Genomic DNA, 27,500 nt, shown 5'->3' on the forward strand with positions numbered 1-27,500 from the left:
GCAGCATCCAACCTCACAAACTTTAAACAATATTTAACTGTTTGGATGAAAGAGGAGGCAGAATACCTGAACTATGGCAGCTCCTCTACCACTGAGCTACATCCTCTTTGGATATTTACCTAACCACAGAGGCTCTGAGCTGCTGCAGCAGGTGAAAAGAAGAACCATCTGATGAAGCCTCCTCTCTGCTCACAAGGCTTCTGTTTTAGGTGGAGGGCGCATGTTATGAAAAATATTTCCTTTCCTTTTATTTCCTTTTAGAGATCTATAGCTCTATCACCAATTATATAAGGGTCAGGGGCTCTGTGTAGTTGTTGTGGCCGAGTGGTTAAGGCGATGGACTAGAAATCCATTGGGGTTTCCCCGCGCAGGTTCAAATCCTGCCAACAACGGTTAGCTATTTTCTATTCCATGAAAAAGCAGGTTAGAGAATCTCTATAATCTGCACAGCGTTAATAGAGGGAATTCTTTATATTTTCCTGTTAATCAGTGCTGCTGAAAAACTGCTGACATATTCCAGCTAAAAGTCATGTCTCATGATGGGACAGTGAGGGAACATCCAGTGTGTAAGAACAGCAGAGGATGGTTTCCATCATCCACCTCTGGGTTTTGGGCCCAGCACTCTTCCACTGCTCCACTCTGCTTACAGGTGGTTTTAACAACCTGTGATCTTGGTGCCTCTACATGAGCTGCTGATCGTCACTCTTCTTCCCAAAGGAGTTCCCAAAGTTTAGCCTTTGCCATCTGATGGGCTCCTCTGCTTTGATGAACGGTCAGGATGGCCGAGCGGTCCAAGGCGCTGTGTTCAGGTCGCAGTCTCCTCTGGAGGCGACGGTTTGAAAACATGACTCTTACCAAAGTTGGTTTAGATTATTTTATGTAAATCCCAGAGGAGCCCCTCATATGATGTGTCCACTGTCTGCAGTTCCACTATTCAAGTGTCAGTAAGTTAGACAACATGAATTCAGGAAGGCTTCTCTGACTTCAACAGGTTCTGTTGAAGTCAGAGGTCACGACCTGTAAGAAGCTGTACATCTGTTACACCCCGGAGTTGTCTCAGGGAAAGGGAAGCTTATTGCCAGAATAGTAAAAAAGTAAAGAGAAAGTAAAAAAGTGAGCTGGAGGAGCGCTGTCAGAGTTTCAGTATAAACATACATCATACAGCCCTGACCACTGTTGTATCCAGGCAGAGCAGACTGACTGACAATGGGACATTAACATGGCCCAGTGACCACGTGGCCTAATGGACAAGGCATCTGCCTTCGGATCAGAAAACGGAGGGTTCGAGTCCCTTTGTGTTTGGGCAGCTGTGTATTACAGATGAATGGACTAAACTGTGTCCATTCATCCTCATGAATTTTGTTCGTTGTCTGATCATTTTCTGATCACAAAAAAAAGAAACTACTTATCGCCCAACGTGGGGCTCGAACCCACGACCCTGAGATTAAGAGTTTCATGCTCTACCGACTGTTTATTTTTATCATTATGCTGCGTTTCAACTCCTTGATGCTTTGAGCTGCAGAAAGAACAAGAGCAGTTGCATCCTACAAACATTTCAAAATAAAAGCCAATTTAGATTATTTTATTTGTATCTTTAGTTCAGATGTAGCAAAGCGCAACAATGCTGTCAATAAGGATCTTTCCCATTTGGGTTATTTGAAGTGATGGTGGCCACTGATGCAACACTCCGTAGCAGCACCACTCTGATGTACAGGGATGTATTTTGGATCTGAAAATACCCCCAACGTATGTGGCTGACCATCATGACTCTTACCAAAGTTTCTTTAGCATATAATAAACTGTCACATTAATGTCCTGAATGTGCTGTGTGTAAATAATGAAAAAACAAAAAAAACAAAAAACGCCACAAATGTTCCATCAGTAACCATCAAAGGAGATGCTGATTCGGTGATGTCACAAAGGTTCAGGAGGACACAATCTCAGTATCATGACAAGCCATGCTGAACAATTAATGCTACCACACTTCATTTCAGCTTCACTTTAACAGATTGGATTCATACATTTATGTGACACACAGTCAGGTCATGTCCTCTTTCTGTCGATCAAAGCGTTTGAATGCAGGATGTCCTGTTTACAACAGACACTTTAAGCAGCTAAGATTCAGGTTCCACCGAGATTCGAACTCAGATCGCTGGATTCAGAGTCCAGAGTGCTAACCATTACACCATGGAACCAAGCAGTGTGTTCTGTCTGTGAAAGGAATTTTAGTCTTTTCCAAGGCAAAAGTCGACCAAAATACCTTTGTCCCCAAACACACCTCACAGCAGCAGAGTTGAAAGAAAAGTGGTTTCTGACAGAACCTGAGAAGCCTGAGTAACTCAGTCGGTAGAGCATCAGACTTTTAATCTGAGGGTCCAGGGTTCAAGTCCCTGTTCAGGTGATGCAGCTTCTTCCCTTTAGTGGTTCACATTATAGACTCCACAGCAGTGATAGGTGACACTGATCTATGAAATAATGAAACCATGAGTCTTTCATGTTCGAGGCCCATTTGTGCAGGAAAGATCTTGAGTCTGTTACCTCAGACCACTGAGCCATCCTGACACGTGTGTCCAGCTGCCAGTCTCTGGTGAGGAAACAGAAAAGTTAATGCTAGCTTTGGTAGCACAGTGTCAGCTCTCTCCCTCTTTCAACCCAACCGGTCGAGGCAGATGGCCGCCCCCCCTGAGCCTGGTTCTGCCCGAGGTTTCTGCCTCTTAAAGGAAGTTTTTCCTTGCCACTGGCGCCAAGTGCTTGCTCATCGGGGGATCTGTTGAGTCTGTAAATAATTTTAGAGTTTTGTCTATACCTGCTCTTTATGTAAAGATGATTGATGTAATGTTGTTGTGATTTGGCACTATACAAATAAATCTGATTTGATTGGTGGAGCGGCAGTGGAGCATTGTTACGGTTGTAATGACGCCATTTTCAAATATAACCAACCATAGACCGCGAACAGCTAGCTGTTTCTAAAAGTTTGTTAGCAGAGGATTGTTTTGATTCATCAACCTCTAGATTATGGGCCCATAACCGCGCGACACCACTCTGCTGGAAACTCTGCTGTAAGCTGCTTTGAAGAATTTCCAAAATCACATGTGATTCAGATGTAAACAAAGAACAAAGTAGCATAAGTACGGCACACAGCGGGCATTTCCTGTTCAGGATGAAATATGGCACCTCACACCTGATTGTCCAGGCAGGAAAAGGAAAAGCCTTTTTTTAGCTACAACATCAAGAAAGTGAACAAGGTACTGCTGGGATTTGAACCCAGGATCTCCTGTTTACAAGACAGGCGCTTTGACCAGCTAAGCATCACAACCTCTATAAAAAGCCATCATCAATGGAGATCCAGTTATTTCAACCCAGGGGAGTTGGAGGTCTGAAAGCAGGCCCATGGAGAGGATGAGAACACGTTTCCCCGTAAATATAACACCGCTGCAGCAGCAAAGGAGAAACAGCATGAGGAGCATTTACTACTCAAGTCAACGTGTAAGTTTGGATGTACTCTTCAATAGATTTTACATTTACCTTTAAGAGATAGTAGTTTACAGTACAAATATAAATGGGAATAAAATCAGATTTTCATTTCATCATCAAGAGGATGTCTCCACATGCACGCTTGTTCTTGGTGTTTTCACTAATTGTTAAATAAAAAAATACTATTTCATTCATCCAAGCATAATTAGTTGTTATGTAATATATATTTTCTGTGTGGCTTAGTCTTAAAATTATAATGGTTGTGTGGTCAACTCCTGCCTGAAATTTGCTTAAAAATTAGCCCATCAAAGTGAGTCCACAATACTCAAAGACCGCCTGATTAGATCGCACAGAGGCTCAAAATTTGCATTTCCTCATACGTGTGGAGTGGACAAAACCAGGTTGTTTCCATTTTCCAAGGACAGAATGGCAATATTTCAACATGTCAAAGGAATTTTGGTCTTTTAAAAGTTTTGGCGGTCAAAAGTAGACCAAAAGAACTTTGTCCCCAAACACACCTTGCTGCAGTTGAGGTGAAAGAAAAGTGGTCTCTGTCAGAAGTGGGATTTGAACCCACGTGCCCAGGAGAGACTACGACCTGAACGCAGCACCTTAGACCGTCTACCTGAACCTGTTTGACTGCAGATGTGCATTTTTATTTGGACCCCAGGAAGAGTAGCTGCTGCCTCATTTGTGAAACATTCATTCATACAACCTCTTGCACCCAAAGTCAGAATCATACCCCTCGATCAGGGGTTTGCAACCTTTATTTATTTAACCTTTATTGCCATTATTTAGTTTGATATTGATTAAGAAAAACCAATAACATCCAACCACCACCCAAAACAGAGCTTCATGATGACCCTGTAGTTGGCACACACCCTCTGGTCCCCCTTCTTGAAGGGCTGTTCATCATTATTTTGTTTGTGTGTAGCTGTTCTGTTCTTAATGTTGGATCTTTCTTGTCAATAAAGAATGCTTGAATAAAGATCAGAATGAAAAGTAACATTTTTTCAATAATTTAAAAAACCTTATCAAGGGCGTGTTGGTCTAGGGGTATGATTCTCACTTTGGGTGCGAGAGGTCCCGGGTTCAAATCCCGGACGAGCCCGTCATATGACATGTCCAATGATCTGCCCCCCTTCTGCTGTGGACATTTTACCTCCTTCACTTTCCAGCAAAACATTTCCAATATTATTTTTTTTAAACATTGATTCAATGTGGCCCTTAACCTGCAATATGCCCTTTAAGGTAACATTTGTGACTTTCTAACTACTTTCTAAACCCTCCACCCTCCATATCATTGATAAAACTTGCTGACTTTTTTTTTTTATTTTTTTTTTATATTGTTCAAAATAAACTGAAATAAAATCAAATGGTGATGTGCGTCCATCTAAAATAATGGGAAATAGTGATGTGAAATGTGATGTGAAGAAATTAAATGGAAACAAAGTGGTGGGATTCAAACCCACGCCTCCGAAGAGACTGGAACCTGCTAAAGAAACTTTGGTAAGAGTCATGATGGTCAGCCACGTATGTTGGGGGTATTTTCAGATCCAAAATACATCCCTGTACATCAGAGTGGTGCTGTGGCTTAGTTGGTCAAAGCGCCTGTCTAGTAAACAGGAGATCCTGGGTTCAGTGTCTCATTGATAAAGTTTAAGATTGTTGAGTTAAATTCATATAAGTTTCATTAAAAGGACACAGCACTCTCTCTGACCAGTCACTTAACTGCACAGTCTTCATGTCTCCCAGCAGTTCCTTGTTGCTAAAGTCAGATGTTGTAGAAAAAAAGCACTTCTGGGTTTTCATCAGCTGTATCAGTTTGCAGTGTCCTCTGGAGTTTTGTTTAATTTCTAACCACCACATCCACTTTCTCTCTCTTCCACCTGCAGTCTATCTAATAGGCTCCACTGGTTGGAAAATGAAGTCAGAGTGTATTGAAGTCTATGGGGTTTCATACAGACAGAGAGGAAGAAATCAAGTTTTGAGAGGTTGCATGTGGCCAGTATGGGGCTTGAACCCACGAACTTGGCGTAAACTGAATATAACTGGCCAGTAACCAGGGTCATGGACAGGCCAAACACTGTCCATGACTTGTTCTTAGAATATGTTAAACAATGTGTGTGAGTGTTGTTGTGGGTGTGTATCTACTGTAACAGACTGACTGTAGCTGAATAGATAGAACGGTTTCATCCTCCTCCTGGTCTGTAGACCAGTTGGGCACCATTGGCATGAGATCTACAGGATCTCAAGTTAAATTGTAGACACACAGTTAGGCTGCAATGGCCGGGAATCGAACCCAGGTCAACTGCTTGGAAGGCAGCTATGCTCACCACTATATCACCATTGCATGCAAAACGGTGAGCATCCACTCCGAATGGAAGCGAAATGGTACCCTTTGTTTGTGCTGTAAAAATTCTTATTTGTGCTGCTACGGTTTTATCGATGTTAGACATTTTAATTTCTGGTGATGAAGTCACTCAGCCCCCCATGTTCTCCGAATGGACCCAAAGTGCAGTTGTCACCAAATTTATCAAACAGTAATGTCAGATGTCAGATGTCAGTAATGTAAGATGTTCAATCTTAAATAATTACATAGCCTATCGTAGCTCAAAGCTTTTGATCCAGTGAGACATTTATAAGCAGTTAGTTCCATTAGGCCACTGGGACAGATATTTAATATCTCCAAAAGCGAGAATAGGTTAGGAAGGATACTAAATGTTGTAGTGTATGATCAATGCTCAGAAAACGTTTGACTACATTTTAAATGCCATAAATGTCCTGCTGTCAATGGCTCGTTGGTCTAGGGGTATGATTCTCGCTTCGGGTGCGAGAGGTCTGACTGGAACTTTTCCTGTTGCAGCCTGCTATTCCTGCTAGAATTATCCTAAATATCTGCCTTTAAGGACATCGTGAACTAGCAGACAATTGGTCACCTGCCAAGATAAAAATATGTATAATCACGCTGTGCACGTGCAAATGAAGATCATTATATGCATCATAATCATGGACCAGTAAAGATGGTGACAGATAGAACATCATGTTATGTCAGCACCACAAAAGTAGTACAAAGAAGTACCAAGATGTACAGAGGATCTGAAAATATTGTAAAGTAAGTGGCTGACCATCATCTAACCCTCCTACCAAAGTTTGTCTCCTGTGAAAAGCAGTCAATCAACAATATCCCTTCTCCTCAGCACAGCATGAGCCACAAAACTACCATTGCTCTTGCTTCAGTTGCCAAGATACCACAACTAACAACCAGACAGCAAACCTCACACAGCGTAACAGTTCACACCGCTAATGACTGCAAGTCAACAGACGGGCTCGTCCGGGATGTGAACCCCGGACCTCTCGCACCCTAAGCAAGAATCATACCCCTAGACCAACGAGCCATGTGGACTGTGGAGTTCATGACAAAAAAGTGGGAGGAGTCTTTCATCCCTTTGATGTCATTAGAACCTTTGTGACATCACAGAATCAGCATCTCCTTTGATGGTTACTGATGGAACATTTGTGCCGTTTTTTTTTTTTTTTTTTTCATTATTTACACACAGCACATTCAGGACATTAATGTTACAATTTGTTTTTTTATGCTAAAGAAACTTTGGTAAGAGTCACGATGGTCAGCCACGTATGTTGGGGGTATTTTCAGATCCAAAATACATCCCTGTACATCAGAGTGGTGCTGCTACAGAGTGTTGCATCAGTGGCCACCATCACTTCAAGTAACCCAAATGGGAAAGTTCCTTATTGACAGCATTGTTGCGCTTTGCTACATCTGAACTAAAGATACAAATAAAATAATCTAAATTGGCTTTTATTTTGAAATGCTTGTATGGTGCGACTGCTCTTTTTCTTTCTGCAGCTTAAAGCATCAAGGAGTTGAAACGCAGCATAATGATAAAAATAAACAGTCTGTATTTTTTGGGAATTTTTAGTTCTGTCTCTGCATCAACACCATGAACCACAAAATTATCATTGCAATCTCTGGACAAGAGAAACAGTAATTTTGTGGTTGTTGCTGATCCACTGACCTCCTTGACCTCCTTAATTTTGTAACCTCTGCCATGAATCCATACAAAAAAACCAAAGACTTGCTGTGTTTAGTTCACTTGTTGCTGTATTTCCAAAGAGCTAAAGTCTTGTGGAGAATGTGGGCATCGATCCCACTACCTCTCACATGCTAAGCGAGCGCTCTACCATTTGAGCTAATTCCCCTGCAATGCTAGCATGCAAGCTAAGCTTTGAGAAAAGGCCGCTTTAACAACATCAACAGGTTTCAAAGCTATTTCGACAGAGTTCAAAATAATTCATTTGCCACTCATGTGCATGAATTCACATGCACACACACACACACAACTTCATGTTGTTGTCCTTTGTACAGCACAAATTTACTTTGAGATAGTGTTGTGTCGCCTTTGTGCAAAATTACTGCCTGTAATAGGACAAATGGCTCATGCTGTGCTGCAGAGAGGGGAAATTAGTGATTGACTGCTTTTCACAGGAGACAAACTTTGTTAAAGCAGCCTGTGTTTAAATCCCAGCAGTTCCTTGTAGGTGAAGTCAAATGTTGTTGAAATAAACTACTTTTGGGTTTTTATCAGCTGGAGGTCACAATGATCAATATTAAAAGAAATAAACACTTGAAATATGTCACTGTGTGTAATGATGTCATCAAATATATTATTTTTACTTTCTGAATGGAATAAAATGAAATAAATCAAATTATATTATTTCAGTGCAATCACATGCACCTGAAATGTCTTTCTTTAGTCTGTCGTTTTTCCTGAACCACAGAGGCTCTGAGCTGCTGCAGCAGGTGAAAAGAGAAACTGTTTCATGAAGCCTCCTCTCTGCTCAGGGGTGGATCACTGTTTTGGGTGGAGTGGAGTTACTGTTATATGTAGTCACTAAATCAGGAGACAGAGGTTCCACCGAGACTTGAACTCGGATCACTGGATTCAAAGTCCAGAGTGCTAACCATTACACCATGGAACCACAGGACTGTTAGCTGATCTTTATCAAAGGCGCTGGCTCGAGGTTCCAGTGTCGAGGGATGTCATTGATGGAGCCAAACCGTCTCCACTTCTTATATGGTGAATGTGTGCTTCAGTGTTTTTTTTTTTCTTTTGCAAGAAAATGTAAAATAAAATAAAACTTAAAAGTGAGCTGAAAGAAAAGGACCTGTTCTGTCTTAAGTGTTAATGATGACTTTTTGTGTGTGTGGGGGTGTTTTGTTTTGAATTTAAGATCTTTGTTGTCCATAAAGAAAGGCATTAACAAAGCCCCACCTGTCATGTCTCTGTTCCCCACCAGTGGGGTGGAGCCCACACTTTAAGAACGGCGGCCCTATAAGCATCCAACAGCATCACTGAGTCAGGAGCAGCACAGTGACAACTGTACACATTACTGGAGGAAGTGATAAATGACATTCAGCCACTGTGTTAGAATAGCAGAGGAGGGTTTCAATCCATCAACCGCTGTATTACGGGCCCAAAACAGAGCCTTGAACACTTGTTGACGCTTTGTTTCCTCAGACATGCTTTTTGAAACATGACAGCTAACCCTAAGCTGATCACAGAGAGTCTCTTGAATGGCTCTTTAATATGAACGATGGGAACCAAGTCACACTTTCAGGCCCCCCTCCTTTTTTTATTAGTGCCTCGGGTCCCTCTGTGCCATCAAATAAAATTTTGGGAAGGATAACAAAAGTAAGACATAAAAGGTGAACTATGATGGCAGGAATCATGGTGTGAACACAGTCTGGCAGCTCTTCAGGGAAATACACAGAACAGTCTGTCTTTTCTGGACATGTTTGGTGTGTAGCACAACACAACTACATAGCTCAGCTACTTGCTGACTGACAAAAACAACAGCAAGCCATATCTGAGGCTCTAACTCAGATATGCTACAGTTATTCCTTTGTGCATAAATTATTTACTTTGGGGTTGTCCTGCTCAGAAATTCAGTAAAAATGATTATTTGCTATTTTAAATTTGTACAGATCAGCCACAACAACACAACACTAATCCCTAATCACCAGAGTTAGCTGTCCTCTCATCATATGCTAACGGACCTCATGAATTTAAGAGGATCGTTGTCTGTTCCTGATGGACTAAATGTGTTCTTCATTACAAACCATTACCAAGATCATTGAAACCGCCCAAACAAAGTAGGCAGGCAGCTGTGGGAGTGGTTTCATTCAGGTATAAGATAAATTCAGGTAAAAGCCTGAAAGGGAGTCCATTGGAACGGTGACACAACTGGAAAGTTGCTGCAAAGACTCTTGAGGAGAAGATCCTAAGTGAGGTAAAAATGAAAGCTTAATGTGACTTAATCAATTCAATTGGTCTCTTTTTCCACTTTCAGTGTGAATTGACAAAAACAACAGTAAGTCTTGGAGCCATGTTTTCTTCAGCTCTAACTCGGATCACTCCAATCAGAGACACTGATGAAGTCTTTGTGCATAAGTGCTTCTCTTTGGGGTTGTCCTGGATGGAAATTGGACAAAAAAAATGAGGAATGCAATTCTGTCTTTTATTCAATCACCAGGACAACAAGTTTTATAATTTTATCAATTGGGGGTTGAGAAAGTAGTCTGAAAGTCACAAATGTTACCTTAACTTGAGCACTGACTTGACTGTTGAATTCAGTAAGTTCTACTTGTTGGAGCAGTGCTGACTGACAAAGACAACAACTTCTTCTTAGAATGCAACAATGATCCTTTCAAATAAAAAGACGGAAGACTTCCTGTTGTACAAGTGCTTCTCTTTGGGGTTGTCCTGGATGGAATTTGGACAAAAATTAATACATTTCGTCAGATCAGCTGAATTAGTGCATTTGTCACCAACGTTTCCGCAAATGAAGCACAGACTGTTCTGAGAGCAGTAAGTGCTATTTGTTGGGGTAATGTTGGTGATTTCAGAGGTCAATCACAAGTCAGCAAGTTTTATCAATGATATGGAGGGTGGAGGGTTAAGAAAGTAGTTAGAAAGTCACAAATGTTACCTTAAAGGGCATATTGCAGGTTAAGGACCACATTGAATCAATGTTTAAAAAAAATAATATAGGAAATGTTTTGATAAAGTGTCTCATACTGATAATATCCGTATATTCGCTCCACACAAACAGGACTGACGGTCTTTTGTCCCTCAGCTGAAAGGTGAACAAGGTAAAATGTCCACAGCAGAAGTCCTGCAGGCTTTTGTCACCGACAGACTCGCCGCCGCCTCCCGGGAGATCTTAGCGACCGTGGACAGAATGGTAGCCGGATATGAGGAGGAGGCTTCGGGCTTCAGGAGCTGGAGGAATAACTGTGTTCATATTGTAGCTAATAAAGAGGATTCATTTTCGAATCGTTTCCTCCAGATGTTCAGCAGCTGATGGTGAAAAAAGAGGTTCCTGCTGAGTTCACCTCCAGTCCGGATCCGGAGGATTCAGAGAGTCCAGTCCTTAAACAGGAACAGGAGGAGGACCAGGTACCAGGACTGGAGGAGACCAGGAACCCTGTGAGGCCGTTTCAGGTGAAGAGTGAGGATGAAGAGATGAATGAACCGGCCAGGAGCTGTGATCCACAGAGTCCTCTTCAACCAGATCCAGATCCAGAGGAAGAGGTCTCAGACTCCTCTGATACTGAAATCAGTGACGATGATTATCATGAAACCAGAGTGGCCCAGTCAGATGTGAAAATACATGAAGGTGATGCAAATGTTAGAAAATGTGACAGCAATGAAAAACCCATCAGCTGCTCTGAGAGTGGGGAAACGTTTAAAAAAAAGTGGGATCTGAAGATTCACATGAAGACCCACACAGGGGAGAAACAGCATATGCAAGTTCACTCAGTAGAGAGACTGTTTGGCTGCTCATTTTATAACAAAAGGTTTAAGCGACAAGATTATCTTAAATCACACATGGTAGTACATAAAAGAGAGAAACCCTTCCGCTGTGATGCTTTTGGGAAAAGATTTAAACTAAAGGCAGCCCTTAACAGACACATGACGGTCCATACAGAAGAGAAACCCTTCAGCTGTGATGTTTGTGGGAAAAGATTTAAACTAAAGGCAGCCCTTAACAGACACATGACGGTCCATACAGAAGAGAAACCCTTCAGCTGTGATGTTTGTGGGAAAAGATTTAAACTAAAGGCAGCCCTTAACAGACACATGACGGTCCATACAGAAGAGAAACCCTTCAGCTGTGATGTTTGTGGGAAAAGATTTAAACTAAAGGCAGCCCTTAACAGACACATGACGGTCCATACAGAAGAGAAACCCTTCAGCTGTGATGTTTGTGGGAAAAGATTTAAACTAAAGGCAATGCTTAAACCACATATGGCAGTCCACACAGATGAGAGACCCTTCAGCTGTGATGTTTGTGGGAAAAGATTTAAACTAAAGGAAACCCTTAACAAACACATGAAGTTCCATACAGAAGAGAAACCCTTTGGCTGTGATGTTTGTGGGAAAAGATTTAAACAAAAGAGAAACATTAAACCACACATGGCAGTCCATACAGAAGTGAAACCCTTCAGCTGTGATGTTTGTGGGAAAAGCTTTAAACAAAAGGGAGTGCTTAAAACACACATGGCAGTCCATACAGAAGTGAAACCCTTCAGCTGTGATGTTTGTGGGAAAAGCTTTAAAAAAAAGGGAGTGCTTAAAACACACATGGCAGTCCATACAGAAGAGAGACCCTTCGGTTGTGATGTTTGTGGGAAAAAATTTAAACAAAAGAATGAAGTTAAACGACACATGAAGATCCACACACAAGTGAAACACTTCAGCTGTGATGTTTATGGGAAAAGATTTAAACCAGAGAAAAGCCTTAAAGTATACATGGAGGTCAATACAGAAGAGAAACCGTTTGGTTGTGACGACTATAAAGAGAAAGACCGAAGCGGCTGACTGCAGGATCTTTGCTGGTTGACCTAAAGTAAACTAACATATTTGGTCTTTTTTTTTTACTTTTGCTTGTTTTTTGTCCTCATTCATTTGTGTTTGGGTCAGTGACATGTATACCAGAAAAAGGGGTTTTGTAAAAAATTTAAATAAGAGGCACAAAAAAGGTTGATATTTGCTCTACTAACTCTCATCTTTATAGAAACATGTTGTTTTTAGATTTTTCATTGGTATCAGAAATTATGTGACAATTTGTTGTATTATGCCTAAAATCATCACATGGCGTAACATGAAAATAATTGAAACTGAAAATGGATTAAACCTGTAAGTTACTCACTTTATCAAAGTCTTTTATAAAAACTAAACTGTGATCCATTATAGTTTTGTGAAAATGAATTAAATTTGAGCATAATTTTCTAAATCATCGCTCAAAGTGAGACCTATGCCGTCAGTCTTTCAACATATTTTCTACTTATTGTGACATACTTTGCTATAAAGTTCTAAAAATATTTGTCACTCTGTGATACTGTTTTCTATGTATTCCATGAATGTTTTCAGATTTTAGATTTTACTCCCTGTTCCAAAAATCTATTTAATATATGGTCCCCGGGTAGGGGACGTATCAGATATTAAACTGATAAGAACAGATACTACACTTGATCTTAGCCAAAAGGCCGAGAAGCGATACCGCTCAGCTGTCGGAGGTAACGGAGTGTTTCTCCGCACCGACCCGCTCAGTGAGGGGTCAGAGTCGGCTTCAGTAACAACATCACTCCGAGAGAGAGACACAAACAGAAGACATGAAGAAACGAAGGAGGGATCAGAAAACAACCACAGACATGTTATTTTCACAGTTACGTTGTAGAGCAAAGAAAACGTCTCTTCTTGGTCACCTGTAAAACTTCATATCTATGTCAGTTTACCAGCTGAATATTATTGTGAAAACATCAGTTTGTCCTCTCATGTGATTGGCCTCATGGTGTGTCCATCAAAATAACCCCCCTGTCTGCACGGATTCTCTGAAGATTCGGCTCTCCTCGACTGGACTCGGCTTTTTTCCACCGAAGAGAGAATACTAAAGTGAAAGAGTAACTTCGTCGTCCACAGAATAAAACCACAAATTACATATTTAAAATAGCATTCAAAGTGCTTTAACCCAACATTAGCTTAATGCTAACATGCAATAGAAAACGCCATAGACCGGCTAACGGGATTATCATCCATACCGCGATCATTTTAAAGAGTCACTAAAGTAACACGGGACAAATGTAACACTCAGAATCGGATGAATGTAAACGCACTAAATGACGTCACCACTTTCAGTAAGAACAGAACAGAGAAAAATCTGGTGACTACTTCACATTTCCACTAAGTTATTGCCGGAAAATTTGTCATAGCGGACGACCTTCAGATTATGAGACTGACGCGCTGCCGACAACGAGGCCTGAACGACTGAGAGACCTCAGACCTGTTGGGAGCTCCCCGCACAACACGGGCTGAACCAGCCACACACCGGGCAGGCCGGTACATGATGTACACTGTTGGGTTCTCATATCAAGCATGAGCGTTTTGGAAATGACAATCTTTTCTCTTTTTGATTCCCCATTCTTCACTGACACATCTCTCTGCACAATTACAATTACTGTTTCAATCAGACTGTATTAGCTGTTTAATGGTTTGATGGCTGTTTGCTGCACTGTTAAAAAGGAGGCTTGACTTTACAAAGTGAAAACATAAACCCCCCCAAAACTGTTGTATTTTGAAGTGTTCCTTTCTAGAAGGGTGACCTGACTTTGAGATTAATGCTTTAAAATGCAGGCACTGGATGTTTAAAAGGAAAATTTTTTACAAATGAACAGCGAGCTTGTACTCAGGTGATTTCTGAACACAGAAATAACACAACCAGCCAACCTCACACAGCTCCATATAATAAGAGTTAGCTCCCCTTGACAACTGCAAGGCAACAGCTGGGCTTGTCCAGGATTTGAACTCTGAGTATCCGGTTCCAGAACAGCAGAGAGGAGTTGGCTCAATCAACATTTAGGATAATTCTAGCTGGAACTGCAGACTGGAACATGGAGAAGTTAACATGTCTCTGTGGCGCAATTGGTCAGCGCGTTCGGCTGTTAACCGAAAGGATGGTGGTTCGAGCCCACCCAGGGACGTGCTTAGTTTTTAAGCTGATTACTGCCACCACATGTTGATGTAGTCTTTCCTCGACTACAGGCTGTAAAAAAGAAGTAGATAACCAGAGACCAAACTCCTCAACATGAAGTTGTGTGTGTGTGTGCATGTGAATTCATGCACATGAGTGGCAATTGAACTTTTTTGAACTCTCTCGAAATAGCTTTGAAACCTGTGGATGTTGTTAAAGCGGCCTTTTCTCAAAGCTTAGCTTCCATGCTAGCATTGCAGGGGAATTAGCTCAAGTGGTAGAGCGCTCGCTTAGCATGTGAGAGGTAGTGGGATCGATGCCCACATTCTCCACAAGACTTTAGCTCTTTGGAGATACAGCAACAAGTGAACTAATCACAGCAAGTCGTTGGTTTTTTTGTATTGATTCATGGCAGAGGTTACAAAATTAAGGAGGTCAAGGAGGTCAGTGGATCAGCAACAACCACAAAATTACTGTTTCTCTTGTCCAGAGATTGCAATGATAATTTTGTGGTTCATGGTGTTGATGCAGAGACAGAACTTCACAACTCTCTGACAGAGAAGCTGGATGCTGCTGTTGTGCATTTAAACTGGAAAATAGTGAGATGACACTTGTTGTGTTATTCTTTATACTTGTCTATGCAGAGTGGTGAAATGGTCCATAGAAGTCTAATATATCATCGAAGCATGTTAAAGGAACTGAGGTTCTAGTCCCAAACACTAAATTCTCATTATTAACTAAAGATGTGCCCCGTATAAGGCTCGAACTCATGACCTTCAGATTATGAGACTGACATGCTGCCTACTGCACCAAATGTTTCAAGTAACCCAAATAGGAACATTCCTTATTGACAGCATTGTTGCGCTTTGCTACATCTGAGCTAAAGATACAAATAAACTAATATAAATTGGCTTTTATTTTGAAATGCTTGTGTGGTGCGACTGCTCTTGTTCTTTCTGTAGCTTAAAGCGTTAACGAGTTGAAATGCGGCAAAACATATTAAATGATAAAAGTAAAAATACAAATACAGTAAAAAATTGGACGGTCCATGGTGTAATCGTTAGCACTCTAAATCTGTCATTCATAACAGTTTTAGATTTAATTAAACAATTCAAGATTGTTGTGTGTGTGTTGTGGATGAAAAATCTGCATAAAATGGGAATATGATTGCTTGACAATCAAGGGTTAGGACTGAAATCTCTAAAGCCTGTGGCTCCCTGTGGTAGAAATGGACAGCAGTTGTTTGACTAAAGATAACTCAGCTGTTACTGAATCATCTGTACAGGCTGACTGAGTACAGCTGAGTTAGATGGAACAAACTTAAGTTTCCAAGGAGGACTCTGCTAATCATGTCTACTAAATGTTGTTTAAGAACAGTTGAGTAGAGTGCTGTGGATGTGAGATGTTGTAGTGTATGATCAATCTGATCCTCTGCATATACATGTACATCAGAGTGGTGCTGTGGCTTAGCTGGTCAAAGCGCCTGTCTCGTAAACAGGAGATCCTGGGTTCAAATCCCAGCAGTGCCTCATTCATAATGTAAGATAGACATGTAGATAGACACTTATACATCGGAAGTGCACGTTCTACCACTGAGCTGCATGCTCTGGCAGCATTAGCTAACCAGATAGCTTCTGAGCTCCTGCAACACTGATCTGTCTGATGAAGCCTTTTGGATGAGATGAGGACATTGATGATGCTGCTGAATTTAGGTCACCTGCACTTATGTCAACAGTCAGAGCTCCATACACAATAAGAGTACTGAAGAAAAATACTTTAAACATGAGCTCTGTGTCACATTCATGCAGCTTGTGTAGAAACAGTTCATTCCATCAGAATGAACCTTCACCTGTTAAGGTAACAGTTTGGTAACAGTCAAAGCTCCATTCACAACAACAGTCCTGCTTCTGTTTACCAAAAGGCTGCAAAGCCCACCCAGAGACCTGCTGTGTTTAGTTCACTTGTTGCTGTATCTCCAAAGAGCTGAAGTCTTGTGGAGAATGTGGGCATCGATCACAACAAGAAGGTGCCCTGTCCTTTGAGGAGGAAACTATCCAGACTGGAAAATGTTGAGTCACGGGAGCTTTCCTACCTGTGGTTGTTGTGGCCGAGTGGTTAAGGCGATGGACTAGAAATCCATTGGGGTTTCCCCGCCCAGGTTTGAATTCTGCCAACAATGTTTACTTCCTCTTATGGACCAAGTTTCCCATTTGGGGAGAGACACAGCTGAGTGCTGTTGTTAGGACTCATCTAAGAGGAGGAGAGCACTCACTGGTGCTCAGTTATCATTATCAAGGCCGGTGATAGGGACACACCTTTAGTTCCACTTCCAGGTCATGGAAGCAATAATGAGAAGTCATTTCCACTGTTTGCTGTGCTGAAATAGCTCATTTGGGGGAGCGAACAAAAGGACCCACAACAGCTGCTGAAACCCAGGATTGAAACAGGGACCTTTAAATCTTTAATGTAACACTCTCCCAAACAGGCAGGATCTCTGTGAGACACAAAAAGAGCAACATTTAGGATAATTATAGCTTATTATAGAGCCCACACTTTAAGAACGGCGGCCCTATAAGCATCCAACAGCATCACTGAGTCAGGAGCAGCACAGTGACAACTGTACACATTACTGGAGAAAGTGATAAATGACATTCTCCATCTATTTGAGTCAGTGAGGAAACATGTGAAGAGAAGAAGCTGCTCGTTCTCCTTCAACAGTTTGATCTGAGGAAAAGTCACTTCCTCTTTTCAGGAATCAACTTCTACCATCTGTCCACTAGATGGAGATAACTGAGCATCAATGTAAAAATCAGTTCCTGTTACAGCCTAAAACCATAAACTGAACATGAATCCAGCACTCAGCGTTACAGCAGCACACCTCTGTTACTGTGGAGCTGTGTCTCTTTTCTACTTTATTATAGATGACAGAAAAAAACTCCAGATAAGAAGCAGCTGTACATGCAGTGACTAGTTCTCCTGCTCAGGTATCGTCTCTCGGGGCATCATGTGTTGTCTTTGTGTGTTTTTGTGTCCGATGCTTCACAGCTCACAGGCCAAAGTACGGGCTGGCCTTCATGGCTCACCTGTACAGATGAGTTACCTCAATGTAAGTATCATAGGTACAGCACACAGCTGAAACATTTACTGTTCAGGGTGGAATACGGCACCTCGCTCAGTGCTTGTCCAGGCAAGAAAAGGTTCAGCTGCCAGCTTGTTATATCAACAATGTGTCACATTCTAAAGCAAAGTACTGCTGGGACTTGAACCCAGGAGCTCTTGTATACTGGACAGACACTTTGACCAGCTAAATTTTCTAATGTTGTCTAAAATGAATGATGTCAGATTTTGTTGATGTCTGGTCCTCCTTTGTGGAGGATTTCAGTGTGAATAAAGGATGAGGTGGTGTTGTGTGTATAGTGGCAGCATAAAGACTGGGTCCCGCTGTCTTACTCAGGCTGAACTACAGCGTCTATTCACGGGGGCTTTGACCTGCTCCGTGTCCGACCTGGGCCGGTGCACCCCTCCTTAGACGACCTGGTGATCCCGGGCTCCCCCCGGAGCACCATATCGATACCGAACTTAGTGCGGACACCCGATCGACATAGTCCGCTGCAGCCCAGAGCTCCTGAGCTCAAACGCTCCTCCAGCCTCAGCCTCCCGGTAACTTGGATTACAGGCGCGCGCCACCGCACCCGGCGAGGGACACACTTCCTGATCGGACTTTTAGCCTTTATTGCAGTGACGTCACAAAAGGCAGCAGCGCGTCAGACTCACACATCACTTCAAACCTTTGAGGAAGTGACACACAACTGTGAGGAGCACACGTGTTGACCGACACAGACGTGGTTTCAGAGACAAACAACATGGCAGTGAAACGCACACTCTTATTTTGAAGGACAGTATTTTTTTTGTCATGCTTTCTTTTATTCTTTTGAGTGTTAATATTGTAGGCAGGAATTTACAGTTACAGATGTTGATGTTAAGGTTTAAAACAGGAGGGAGGTCTGCGAATCACCGGAAGTAGAATGTATATTTTATTTTGTAATCTCCATTTACCGTCTTGCGCTGCATATTACTTCCTCTTGCTCGCGACTCTCCTTCCAGAAAATTACGCATTTCGGATGCTCTTTGTATTTTTTTTTTTATCGTTTTTGTTGTGCAAATTGAAGTAAGTTAGATAAAAAATACCTTTGAAGTCGGTGTAATCACAGAGTTAAGTTGTAAAACTGTATATTTTGTTATTTTCATGCATAATCTCGCCAATTAGAGGAGAAGTGGAGAAGCATGAGTTGCTCGGCTGCTACTTAGCTTATAACGCCAGAGTGTGCTATTGAGACTGGATGCTAACAGGAGCCATGTAGTGACTGTGTTCATGGTGTTACAGAGCACAGAGGGCATGTAGGAGAAAAACCTGTCAGCACCTGTGAATGTTTCTTCTCCACAATGCAGGTATGTGAGTTTATGCAAGTTATTCTTTTTTTAGTTTTCTTAGGTTGCTGTACATTTTATTTAGTTGGGTTAGGGTTAGTTGTTTGTGCTCTTAAATAAAGCTGGTCCCTTCCGGGTACTTTTCCTGTGTGAGGGGAACAGATGAGCACAGGTGAACCCCATGTGAGGGTCAAACTCACAGCTTTCATATAATGAGACTGCAACATCTAGGCCTGGAAGTCATCTTAAGTAAGAGTGAGATGGAGGAGACCTGTCAGTGCTGCTTTTCATGTAGAGCAGCTCCGTTTTTTAAAAAGTTGGAGGAAAAAGTAACACTGCATTGGCCGGGAATCAAACTCGTGAAAGTACACATCATTCTGCAGTTCTCTATCAGCAGCAGCAGCAGCAGGTACTGCTGTGAGCTTCATCCTCTCCCTCTTCCCAAAACGGCCACAGTGTTCAAACTCACACAAGGAAACTGTTAGAAATTCGATGTAAAAAGTGTGACAGTGGCGTAACAAAGGTGGAGCTCAGGGAAGTCTGAAATACAAACTGAATTTAACAAGACACAAGTAACACACATTAGGGCAGGGAAGGAAATAAACCAGCTGAGGTGGGAAACAACAAAGAAGGGAAGTAACCAAACAACACTGAGGGGAGACAAGACTTTCAAAATAAAGCTGAGTCAACAGAAACTGACTAACAGAGCTCACAGACTGACCCTGACCCTCTGGTCTCTCTGGCTGAACTGGTCTGGTTGCAGAGGACGTTCCAGAACCAAGCCATGTTTCAGTGGGTTTATTTATACCACCTGCTGTTAGTTGTTTTAGTTTAATTTAGTTAATGGTATTCATATGTTCTTTTCATATTTGTTGTCTGGGAGTTGGTTGACATAGGCTCCACACAGGCACGTCCTCCAACCCCCCTGGGTAATGTAAATTAGATTTTGTTTTGTTCATTGATTTGACTGGATAACTGTTAGTGCGTTCTTTTGTAATTTCTGTGAGGATTAGGGTGGGTGATTGTTTGACTTTATTTGGAAGAGCTTTGTTTTGATTGTTTATTTTTTGGGGTGTATTATTTTGGTTAGTTGGTGTGTGTCTTTTGTGAGTGTGTTACCTGCACCTGAACCTTTTTTCTTTGGTTAGTGATAATTGTGTTTCTCTGTTGGGCAGCAGCACCAGGGTCTGAACTGGTGGCAAGGCCGGGAATTACATTGCTCGGAAATGAATTATATTTTTTGTGTTGGGTGTGTTTTAATTATTATTATAAAATTATTCTTGAATTTCCTCAAGAATTCTCAGTGGAAATGAGAAGCAGTTGTGCATGTCATGAACTGAAAGCTGTTAGTCTGTGTTAGTTCTGCCATGGGAAAGGTCATAAATGTACGCTATGATAGAATCAACACAAAGACGTCACACTGCACTGGTTTTCTTCTTTTCTCACCTGCCCAGCTCTACCTGTCTGCTGCACCCACTTAATCAGTGCAACCATCTCATTCCACTCATTTTCTGACAGATTATATCTCGTGTTTGTTGCATTCATTTCCAGATGGTTTGCCTTGTTTTGATCATACCTTTCTCTGACCCGACAAAACTTGCAGAGTTGTGACATGCCGAGTGAGCCTGAGTGGGGTGAGGGAGGAGAGTTGTGTGTATATTTGGACTGAAAAAGAAGCTGCACTCACACACACTCTGTGACAAAATTCAAGTTGTGTGTTTAACGTATAAAACAGAGGCTGCAACAAAAACATCAATTTCATCACACTAGTATCGATCCAGCACTGTTACTGACCTTGGTATCAATACTGTTGATATGTGGATCGATCTGCCCACCCCGACCTGCCAGCACTTTTCCACTCACCTGCTGCACCCACCTAATCAGTTCTACCCTCTCATTCCACTCATTTTCTGATAGATTATCTTCAGCGTCATGCAAACCTGTCTCACATTCATTGCCAGACTGTTTGTCTGTATTTGACCCTGTCTGTCTCTGACCACATAACCTGATATAGAACCAACACATAAGCAACAGACTGTTAGAGCTCTGCTGTTGAAGGGACAGATACACAAAATCATTCCTGCCACATTCCATCACACTGTACAATACAATCTGTACAATCTGTCTGACAGAGAAAAGTCACATCTGTGATGTATAAAAACAAAATGACACCTTATGTGTCATTGTATTCTTATAGTTTGTGTAGTTATTGTATGTTTATAGTTTGTATTATATTGTATATATTTTATTATTATTATTATCCTGTTACATACTGTACAGTGAGTCTTGCTGCTGTGACATGAGAATTTCCTAGTTTGGATCTATAACATACATCTGTCTATCTGTCTGACCACCATCTGTCTCTGACTCCTCTGACTGCCGGCCCCTCACCTCTCCCCTGTTTGCCTGGATTTACTCAGCAGAGGGGCTTCAGAATAAACTGTTGAACTGTTCTTCTTTGATCTCAGTCTGTGCTGTACTTGGGTTCAACCTAACGCCCGTTACAGTCAGGATTGAAATTTTGTATAGGAGGGGGATATTACTTTGGTTGTAAAACAAGCCTGATTGTCTTGAAGTCTACGGGAAAATAGCCATACATGTAATTAGCAACAGCTACCTATCTGGCTATTTTCCTGTCATACTTTCAGACTTTATGGTTCTGACAGGTGTCAACAATAGTGAACATTAATCTGGATTATTTACACTGAAGCTAAATACACTACAGCTAACTAATGTTAGCTAACTAATAGTACTATTCGTATTATATTCTTGAACACCACCACTTTTAAAAATAGTGAATATTGAAATATTGAACTCTTCCACTGCACTACATTTAATTGACAACTTAAGTGGAAAAAAAAATAATTTAAAGATTTTGGCAACGTGTCAAAGAAACAATAAGACCTGTCAATAACGACTTCCTAATTGTGATGATTTAAAACACAAGTTGACACAATTTCCTTTCTGTGTGTCCTCAGGGACAGGCAGTAATGTGAAGATGACCCCTGACTATTATTACCAACCTTATCTGTCAGTATTTTATCTGCAATTACTAGACCTTAACAAGCAAGTGGAAGGTTCAGAATCATTATGATACAGTCTGACTGATAAAGCTCAATTACTTCAATATATTCATTTCATTGTTTTATACATTTTTTAAGTGACTAGATCCTCATCTAACTTCCTCGACAGAAGTCCTATTAAAAGGACACAGCAGTCTCTCTGCACAGTCTTCATGTCTCCCTTTGGAGCAGCCTGAAGTTTTGTGGAAGAGGTAAACCAACAAAAACAGCAGAGTACAGCTGTGGACTGAAACAGGCTGAATGATAAAGGTTGTGTATGTCAGCTGCTTCCTTGTTGCTAAAGTCACGTGTCCCCCGGCCCCTCCCCCCTGTGTTCTGTCCCAGGGGGCGTGTCCTCTCTCCTAATGAGGCACACCTGTCCTGCATTTCCCGCCAATCAGCCCACATAGATTCCCTCCTCGGACTTCTCTTCAGTGCCGGAGTGTCCTGCTTCTTCTTATTGTACCAGCTGCTCTCGTTCACTGTTTTTATTCGTGTTTTATTTCTTATTGTTATCGTCGTGTCTTTTCTCTGTCTCCGTTCAGGTTCTCCGGTGTCTCTCAGTCAGCCTCTCTCTTGGTTCCCTTTTTGTTCAGTCTCGCCTTTTGTTTTCTCTCTCCTTTGTTACTTTGTTAGTTTTTTCAGAAAGTCGAGCTCAGTCTGTGTTTCCTCTTTTTGTTGGACTTTTGTATCCCTACCGGACTATCTCTGTTGGACTCTCACTGTAGATAAAGACTCGGTTTTACTGGATCTGGTTCTCCATCGGGGTCCTATTTTAGTGACCCGTAACACCTCGCTGACAAACAGCAGCAGTACAACAACAAACCAAAAACAGGTTGGAGCGGTTTTAATGTTTCATACTTTGGACTCTGAAGTTATGAGGGTGTAACTTTTCCTCAGCTCAAACAGACACCAGGACTGATGAGGGAGAACAAGCAGCTTCTTCTCTTCACATGAAGCTGGAAAGTGTCAGAAAGTCTCCCTGAAGTGAGTTCAGCAGGTGAGAATCTGTAAATGTGTGAACAGGATCACTGTGATCACATTGTGTTGTTTGACTGGACGGAGAACTTTTCTAGATGCTAGATGCTGATGGGCTGCTTTCAGATGTGTAAAAATAATCATAGTTTCAATGATTTGGATCACTTGTAATAAAGGCCACTGATCATGTGTGCGTGTCTAATGACCATGATAACTGAGCTCACTCTGTACTAAATCTGAAAAGTTGAAACTGATTCACTGGTTATAAAATAAGTCGGACTATATTGAAATCTATGGGAAAATAACTACATATAATTAGCAACAGCTACCCATCTGGCTTATTTACTATCTGACTTCCAAACATTATGGTTCTGACAGGTGTCAACAATGGTGAACATGAATCTGGATTATTGACACTGAAGCTAAATTACACCATCAGCTAACTAATGTTAGCTAGCTGATGGTGCTCCTTTTTATGTGTTGGCTTGGTATTTCATCACCAGCATAAAATATTATGAGCAAACCCTGGTTCTCAGTCATTAGACAATGGAGGGCTAGTGTATTTTGAGATATCTTTTGTATGGTATGTTGTATCAGAATATACAATTTCAAGTTTACTTTTAATTTATTTTTTAATTTAATTTTTATTTTTAAATACCAAACATTTTGTTTTGTTTCAAGTATTCGGGAGTTTTAACTGGTAGAGTAACTGAACATCAAATAAAATACATGTGTGCTTAAGATATTAAACAATGAGGGAAATTAATTCATATATTTAGTTTAAATACAGTTTAAAGTGCTCTTATGATATTTGAGTGTTTCTTTTTATTGGTACTGTCTTCCTGAACGCCACGTTTCAGAAGGAAATATTTTAATCTGATACTGAACTAGATTTAATTCAGTTTAAGTCAAAAACAAATAATTTAATTCAAACATTTCAGCAATGTGTCAAGAAAGAAACAATGCGGCCTGACACTAATACCTTTTTGATTGTGATAATTTAAATCACAAATTAACTTAATTTCCTTTTTTGTGTGCCCTCAGTGTCAAGCAGTAATGTGATGACCCCTGATCATTACCACCAACCTTATGTCAGTATTTTTTGCTGCACTGAGTAGAGACCAGTTTCTTGACTTTATTCTTGTTCTAATGTAAAGAAAGATTCAATTTGAAAAGTAAAGAATTTACATCACCGGACTTAAACCAGATTTTATCTTGTGAAAGCTTTTTAAATGGTCAACAAATTAATCTGAAGTGAAACAAATTTTTATCAAATTTTAATGATGAAGGTTGAATGCAATGACAGAACAAACATGTCAGAACTGGCCTGAAACCTTAGATGAACTTGACAGAAAGAATATAAATAACTCTTACTGTTAATGGTACATACAGTGCATTTCCCGATGCAGTAAAGCCATTGAAAGTTTAAAGCAGCACTCATTGTAATTTAAAAAAAAAAATGTTGGAAATTATTTGAGGAAAAACAGAAATCCTTAGATTGTCACGTCTATTTTGAGAAATAAGGTTACATGTATGAAATCACGGCTCCATCAACACATCCTGCATTCAGATACCACCATCTAGTGGACAGAGAGAAGACGCACCATCAGAGATATATTTCGGACTATGATGATATAGATCATCACTCTGCTGTGCTGTGAAGTGGATAGTGGATGTAGTAATCTACACACAGAGAAAATGAAAACAGTTTGATGTTGGGAGTAAAAGTCTGAAGTTAGTGATATATTAATGACAGTATTGACATAAGTGTACTGTGATGTCAATCCTGTCATAATGAAGCTTTTTGTTGTGTTTGTGTGAAGGTGGAGGCTCAGCTATGAATCAGTGTGAGGACAGAGAGGAGGGAGCCCCTCCCTCTAAAACTACTCTGTGTGGGGAACATGAGAGTCAGACCAAAGCTCAGAGGTGAGATGAGGATCTCTAACTGTCCATCTGTCAGAGCTCAGCACTCAGATCACTGCTGCATCATTATTCACTCTCACTGTCACATTTTTTTACTGCTGAACTTTTTCTGCTGCTGTTTAGTTTATCCTATCTCCATTGGGAGCTCAACCAGGATGTGGAGATTCATTCATTCTTATTCACCAGTCCATCACAAGACCAGCACACAGAGACAATCAATCTGCCACACTTAGACTTAGACCTAGGGACATGGCTGTTGTGGAGCAAAAGCAAGAACCACAATGGCGCTGTGCTGTTCATTAAAGTGAACAAACATTTCACAATTAAAATAATCTGGATGATTTGGGGCTATACAAATGACAGTTGGACTTGGCTGATTTATTTTAAACTGATAATTTTCTGCCCGCTTTCTTGGTTAATTCTTTGAATGTCAACACTGTTTCTACCAGCAACCAGAAGTCAAGACCGGATTCTCCTGAACTGAGCTGTGTGTCCATGAAGAGTGATCGGTCTATGGATCGTCCTACTGACTTTAAGGGAGGACCACAGTCTGCTGTATCCAGCTGTGTGTCCATGAAGAGTGATCAGTCTATGGATGATTTTGTCAAAGAAAAAAGGTAAAAGCTGATAATTTGTTGTTGTCTGACTTATTAAAGGTATCAAAGCTTGTCTATCAGTTTCTCTGGTGTTCATAGAAAACTCCTGGAACAAACTGTGTTTGTGTCTTTTCTCCTCAGAGTTCAGTCTGACAAACATCATCACACAGACCTGGACTCCATATTTATGGTGTGTAAATGTTCATCCAGTGACTACAACAGACACCAACAAAGACTTGAGTTTGAAGCTGCACTCTTTAGACCAGTAGAGCTTTACTCTGTGACAGACAGGAGTTGAATTGGGATTGAACAGGTTTGGGGTGGGAGAGAGTGGGAGAGGACTGGGAGTTGTAATCATCAGATCATTTCAGCTGTGATTTAATAACAAAGACCAAAGTTAATCAGATTCAGTCCTGGACCTCCATGGACTCTGTCTCTACAGGGTTTAAAGATGGAATTATTCATCAGTGAACTAGTTCAGGTGGTCTGATCCATCTTCAGTCACAGTTAATACCCTGAATTTTCACTTCCTAAGTTGATGTGTTGAAGGGCTGTATCAGTTTGGTCTTCATGTGATGATCAGGATCTCTGTGTTGTCAGAATCTAAAGTCAAACTTAGTAAGTTACACCAGTGAAGTTAGTTTAGTGAAGTCAGCAGGTCTGAATCTTTCTGTGTAGCTCTGGAAAGAGACGTGGCAGCAGATGATACAGCAGCAGCTAAAGTTGAACTCTGCTGACTGATGATCTGATGCTTTGATCCATCAGTTTATACTGAGAGTGAACTTTACACAGGATGTTATTGTGTTCCAGCTGCTGGAGGAGAACATCGTCTGTTTTGTGAAGAACGAGCTGAAGAAAATCAAAAGGAGTCTGAGTCCAGATTACCCACAATTCATCAAAAATGATGATGATGAGGTGGATGAAGAGCAGAGGAGGAGCAGAGAGGCATTTCTGAAGATCACAATGAACTTCCTGAGGAGGATGAAGCAGGAGGAGCTGGCTGACTGTCTGCAGAGCAGTAAGAGGATTTAACATGATGGATCAATTAGACATTTACTGAAGTCTGAGGAGACGGAGAGAAATATGATCATATTCTTATTCCTTTGGCGAAGTAAGCATCAACCTTGTAGTAATTTTTTTTTTTTAATCTTTTAATTATTTTTTTGTTTATTCAGGAAGTCATGCTCTGGTTTGTCACCGTAAACTGAAATCTGCCCTGAAGAAGAAGTTCCAGTGTGTGTTTCAGGGGATCTCTAAAGCAGGAAACCCAACCCTTCTGAATCAGATCTACACAGAGCTCTACATCACAGAGGGAGGGACTGGAGAGGTCAATGAGGAACATGAGGTCAGACAGATTGAAACAGCATCCAGGAAACAGGACAGAGCAGAAACAAGCATCAGACAAGAAGACATCTTTAAACCCCCACCTGGAAGAGACCAACCAATCAGAACAGTGATGACAAAGGGAGTGGCTGGCATTGGGAAAACCGTCTTAACACAGAAGTTCACTCTGGACTGGGCTGAAGACAAAGCCAACCAGGACATAGAGTTCACATTCCCCTTCACCTTCAGAGAGCTGAATGTGCTGAAAGAGAAGAAGTTCAGCTTGGTGGAACTTGTTCATCTCTTCTTCACTGAAACCAAAGAAGCAGGAATCTGCAGCTTTGATCACTTCCAGGTTGTGTTCATCTTTGACGGTCTGGATGAGTGTCGACTTCCTCTGGACTTCCACAACACTGAGGTCCTGACTGATCCTACAGAGTCCACCTCAGTGGATGTGCTGCTGACAAACCTCATCAGGGGGAAACTGCTTCCCTCTGCTCGCCTCTGGATAACCACACGACCTGCAGCAGCCAATCAGATCCCTCCTCAGTGTGTTGACATGGTGACAGAGGTCAGAGGGTTCAATGACCCCCAGAAGGAGGAGTACTTCAGGAAGAGGTTCAGACATGAGGAGCAGGCCAGCAGGATCATCTCCCAC

General features: G+C 41.3%; 10 non-coding genes and 1 pseudogene across 10 annotated transcripts; 6 read left to right on the forward strand and 5 right to left on the reverse strand.

The window, feature by feature from the left end:
* The first annotated feature begins 310 nt into the window (after positions 1-310).
* trnas-aga (transfer RNA serine (anticodon AGA)) lies at positions 311-392 on the forward strand. Its single transcript has one exon. It is a non-coding gene; the product is annotated as a tRNA-Ser (tRNA).
* Positions 393-2,123: 1,731 nt separating this feature from the next.
* trnaq-cug (transfer RNA glutamine (anticodon CUG)) lies at positions 2,124-2,195 on the reverse strand. Its single transcript has one exon. It is a non-coding gene; the product is annotated as a tRNA-Gln (tRNA).
* Positions 2,196-2,328: 133 nt separating this feature from the next.
* Positions 2,329-2,401, forward strand: trnak-uuu (transfer RNA lysine (anticodon UUU)). Its single transcript has one exon. It is a non-coding gene; the product is annotated as a tRNA-Lys (tRNA).
* Positions 2,402-4,513: 2,112 nt separating this feature from the next.
* Positions 4,514-4,585, forward strand: trnap-ugg (transfer RNA proline (anticodon UGG)). The gene has a single exon. It is a non-coding gene; the product is annotated as a tRNA-Pro (tRNA).
* A 1,170-nt stretch (positions 4,586-5,755) lies between these two features.
* On the reverse strand, positions 5,756-5,827 carry trnag-ucc (transfer RNA glycine (anticodon UCC)). Its single transcript has one exon. It is a non-coding gene; the product is annotated as a tRNA-Gly (tRNA).
* A 1,798-nt stretch (positions 5,828-7,625) lies between these two features.
* trnaa-agc (transfer RNA alanine (anticodon AGC)) lies at positions 7,626-7,698 on the reverse strand. The gene has a single exon. It is a non-coding gene; the product is annotated as a tRNA-Ala (tRNA).
* Positions 7,699-8,406: 708 nt separating this feature from the next.
* trnaq-uug (transfer RNA glutamine (anticodon UUG)) lies at positions 8,407-8,478 on the reverse strand. The gene has a single exon. It is a non-coding gene; the product is annotated as a tRNA-Gln (tRNA).
* Positions 8,479-12,938: 4,460 nt separating this feature from the next.
* LOC115058175 (uncharacterized) lies at positions 12,939-13,063 on the reverse strand (annotated as a pseudogene).
* A 1,405-nt stretch (positions 13,064-14,468) lies between these two features.
* trnan-guu (transfer RNA asparagine (anticodon GUU)) lies at positions 14,469-14,542 on the forward strand. The gene has a single exon. It is a non-coding gene; the product is annotated as a tRNA-Asn (tRNA).
* A 249-nt stretch (positions 14,543-14,791) lies between these two features.
* Positions 14,792-14,864, forward strand: trnaa-agc (transfer RNA alanine (anticodon AGC)). Its single transcript has one exon. It is a non-coding gene; the product is annotated as a tRNA-Ala (tRNA).
* Positions 14,865-15,987: 1,123 nt separating this feature from the next.
* On the forward strand, positions 15,988-16,061 carry trnat-cgu (transfer RNA threonine (anticodon CGU)). The gene has a single exon. It is a non-coding gene; the product is annotated as a tRNA-Thr (tRNA).
* Positions 16,062-27,500: the final 11,439 nt, after the last annotated feature.

The sequence above is a fragment of the Echeneis naucrates genome, chromosome 2, assembly GCF_900963305.1.
Source record: "Echeneis naucrates chromosome 2, fEcheNa1.1, whole genome shotgun sequence".
NCBI lineage: Eukaryota > Metazoa > Chordata > Actinopteri > Carangiformes > Echeneidae > Echeneis > Echeneis naucrates.